This window comes from Anguilla rostrata, chromosome 3 (genome assembly GCF_018555375.3).
Source record: "Anguilla rostrata isolate EN2019 chromosome 3, ASM1855537v3, whole genome shotgun sequence".
Classification (NCBI taxonomy): Eukaryota; Metazoa; Chordata; class Actinopteri; order Anguilliformes; family Anguillidae; genus Anguilla; species Anguilla rostrata.
In genome coordinates, this window is record NC_057935.1 from 56,546,900 (window position 1) to 56,551,323 (window position 4,424).

General features: G+C 37.1%; 1 protein-coding gene across 1 annotated transcript in view; it reads right to left on the reverse strand.

Annotated features, from left to right (window-relative positions):
• si:dkey-6n21.12 (schwannomin-interacting protein 1) overlaps positions 1–4,424 on the reverse strand; it is a 178,923-nt gene that overhangs the window by 43,956 nt on the left and 130,543 nt on the right. The window lies entirely within an intron of this gene.

Consider the following 4,424-nt stretch of genomic DNA (forward strand, 5'->3'; position numbering starts at 1 on the left):
TCCCAGCACCAATGTGTTTTCTATTAACAAATGCACAGGGAAGAGAGGCCTGTTTCATATACAGTAATTACTGAGCTGGTGATTACCTCCCTCAGTTTGAGAATTCTACTGGGCTTAAATGAAAAACAAAGTCAAGTAACTAAGATTGTGTTGGAGGTTTTACATACCACAGACCTATACCTGAAGATATAGCCATCTGATGAATGGGGTAACACCATAAGGGGGAGCTAAAGGACTAGTGAAAGGCAGCAATACACATACAAGTGTCTAGTATGCCAGAAGCATAAAGAAGAAGAAGCTTCTGATGCCACCTGTCAAGTCATTGCTCGGGCTACTAAGTTAATAAGTTGCTCATAACAACGGAACGTGGAGTAAGAAGTAAAGAGACATGTAATGGCAGTTGACTTCACCAGACTGGTTTATTTATATATAAAAAGCACTGTGATTTGTACATGGTCAAACCAAAGTGTATAAATTAAAAGCATGTAAATTGTTTGATTACAGTTGTGGAGTACAGCCAAATAAAGAAAAGAAAATATGTCTTTATCCCAAACATTATGGAGCTTACTGTATCTGTTCATATCAGTCTTTATTTCCTCTGGTGAGAAATATGGTTGTTCGAGTATGGTTAATGCTGTACCATTATAGGCTCATTTTTGCAGACAGTGCCCCTTTTATGGGGAAAAAAAACATGTGGACATGGGGATCACAGCAACAGAAAGCATTTCTGGAAATCAAAACAGAGCTGACAGCACAACCACGACTAGCACTGTATGACGCTAATGCAGAAACAACAGTGTCTACTGATGCTTCAACATACAGTGTGGGAGCTGCCCCCCTCCGGGCACAAGCAGGCAAGCAAATGAAACCAGTTGCCTAGGCTTCAAGAGCTCTCAGCAGCATTGAACAGAGATATGTGCAGATTGAGAAGGCGGTGCTTGTTACATCGTGGGCCTGTGAATGATTAGCAGTTTCTCAAAGGAAAAACTTTTCACATCAAAAGGGATTACCCACCTCACCTCCGGCACGCTATTCAGTAACTGAATGACCAATTCTTTGATACAAATTGTTTGATCAAACCCTATTGAAAGTGATTTTGCACATTTAGTCGCAAAAAATCTATTAATTGCAATCATGTGATGAAGTTGTTAAAGACTTCTGGGGGTGAATAATCGTGGGCGTTGTAGTTAGTGATAGGTGATAGGTTTAGGACTTCTCCGAAAGCTAAGTTGAGTCAGGTGTTCTAGTCAATGAGATGAGATTGGACATGTGGGTGGGAGGAAAAAAGGCACCCTAGATGTAGGCATCCTGCAAAGATCATGGAAAGCATCATGGTTTGGGGCTGCTTTGCTACCTCATAGCCTGAACAGATTGCAATCTGTGAGGGAACAAAGAATTAAAAATATTATCAAAAAATTTTACAGGTAAATGTCAGGCTAGTCACCTGAAGTCCACCAGGTAGTCAGGTCAGTCACCTGAAGCCATGTTAGACCATTCCTCCTTACAAAACTGTAATCAAATTTAATTTCAAAACTGTATACATTTTCAAAATATTAAATACAAATTCAGATTTACTAAATTCTAGTTCAGTTGTCTGATACCACAACATTAACACCATAGAAATGAAATGAGTAAATTAGACAGGACCGTGTGCGTGTGTGTGCGTGTGTGTGTTTCAGCTGTGCTACAGAAGTTGTGAATAATAAACTACATGTGTTTGGAAGTGTTGTAAAACAGGGGTGTTATTTTCTGACAGAGGAAATGGATTATTAAAGCACAAAGCCGAAGAGATAATGGGATTACTGGGATAATACTGTATATTCATATGATACTTGCAGCTGTTATCCCTTCAACTTCCAAGTCTCACGTATACTTCCCTGTTCTGACCACAATCAGTGTGGAGGAAAATCCCTTCTTAGGTTCGGTGGGTGAGTCGGTGATGAAAGAATAAAGACTAGAACTTATGATTTCTTCTAATAACCTTTTTATTCTCTTTAATCAATAATCTTTTTCATGTACGTAGGCCTATGGGAGGTCTCTAGTACCATAAAGATACATAGAGAGCTTCCTCCTATTATGTTTTTACATCCTTTTTATACAACCAGATCTCCTCCTACCCTGATGTATCTTCCCTTTAAAATAACCAATCCCAGCCTAGGTCAAACATATGTTTCATAAGTTAGTTTAACAATAACTATTATATAATCTTTCATTTTAATCAATGACAGATATTTCACTACACACACTTACAGAGAAATGTATATGCGTGACTTGAATAACAAGTATTTGTCCTCATGGTTAACAATTGTTCCATCTTGCAGTTTCAAAGTACATGCACTTTACATGCATTCACTACATGCTGTAATCCAACTGAAATATTGACTCATATACACACCACCATGTTCTAACAAACTATGTTTATATCATTACTGTTGCTGTGATTACTTTGATTTTCATTCATTCATTTTAATAGAATATAATCTATACATTTAATAGATATAGCAAATCAGTTCTTTCTAGATCAGTATTCTTTCTCTTCTCTTACAACTCAAAGGTCTTCTGCACAAGACTGTTTCCCAACAGAAGTTACTTACAAAATTCCACTTAAGTAAATGTTTACAATTTTCCCTCCTGCAACTGGGGTTCAAAGATTCTCTAGGTAGTATGCATCAGTGTACAAGGAGACCACTGTCTTTCCTTAGTTACAAATAGACATAACACAGAATACCTATTGTTCTCCAGAGATAATCCCATAATCACATACATTTAAATATATTCTTGATCAGTACAATCTTTAATAAGAAGAAATGTAAAAACATTAAAAGAATGAAGAAAACCCATACTTCCACATCAGCTACAGTCAATTATCTCTCTCTTTTGCCATCTGCTTCCGGTTGTGGCCCAGTCTTTTACAGAACACCATCTTAGCAGAGGGGTAACGTTTGCTTAGAGAGACAAGAAAGAGTGTTGGCTTGTATAGATTTATTTGGAGATTTTTTCTTTGTTATTGCATTTGGAAGATAGGTCTACTTACCGATAGAAAATTAAAGGAAAGCAAAAAAAAAAAAAAAAAAGCATTGAAATGCTTAAATGAAATTAAATTATTTGCTGTACATAATTATAAACATCAAATAAATTATTTATATTTTCCTTTCTGTATTATTTGCTTAACTTAATGTATGTGGAGTAGCTACCTCCGATTTGATTAAACCTTCAGATGGACCACTTTTCAGCACTGGCTTAGTAGACAGCTCCACTTCAGCGCTGCAGTTCTCGACTTGGATTATTTATTATCGGAAAAACAATTAACGAAACGAAAGCTCAAAGGCGACACGACCAACCAGACGCTAATTTTCAAAGCTGTAATGGCTCAATGGTAAAGCTGGGAATTTTTAAAAATGCTTTTTGCAAATAATGATATAAATGTTTTTTTTTAATTTTTTTTTTTATACGTGTTTGTTATTATAAGCAATATTATAATAACAGGACGCCTATTATGATGACGATTGTTAATTAATTAATTAATTAATTTATTTATTTATTCATGTATTTCTTTTTTGTTTTATTTTATTTTTTATCGTCGTCTTCAGGTTCAATGAAACTGATCGCCAGTAATAAATAAGGTTAAATTATTCGTGCCATATTATGATCTAGCCAATACCAGATAGGCCTACTGTCTGCAAGTTAACCATTCATTAAGCTGCAGAACCATAGCACCTGTCATCGCACGGATTGGAGAACTCTAGGAGAGCCATGGCTGTTGGAAGAGATGTATGTGAAATAGGCATGTCAAAAAGGGCCTTTTTCTAACCGGACTAAAGTGGGAACTAAAGCGATACAGAAACGGTTACACTTGTTCATCCTTGTCGTTGTCCGGACCCATGGCTCTCACAAATGCTAGGGTGTTGAGCATCTATATGCAGAATTCATCTGCAAAGCCTTTTAAAATAATTAGACGATAACACGCCTAAAATAACTTAGGATTTTAAAAACATACAGCTTTATACTGTAACCCCCGAAGTTATATGGTATGGTATATAATCAGTGGATGACCATCATTACTTTATGAATGAAGAGCCATCACGACCGTTTCAAAGTCATACCCATTTCCAGCAGTACACTTGAGATTGCGGAGATTTTACACATTTGTACGCGCACACACTCACACAACGACACACACACACACACACACATATCTACGAAAGAGAGAGAGAGAGAGAGAGAGAGAGAGAGAGAGAGAGAGATGGGTGTTTGTGGCTTAATTCTTAAAAACCCACTGGCGACGTTAGCGTTAACGAATCCTTCGTGCTGTTGCACCCAATAGTCATTTATCTTTTTCAAGTGGCGAGAGAGAGAGAGAGAGAGAGAGAGAGAGAGAGAGAGAGAGAGAGGATGGGTATTGGTTGGGGGTGGCGGCGATACTG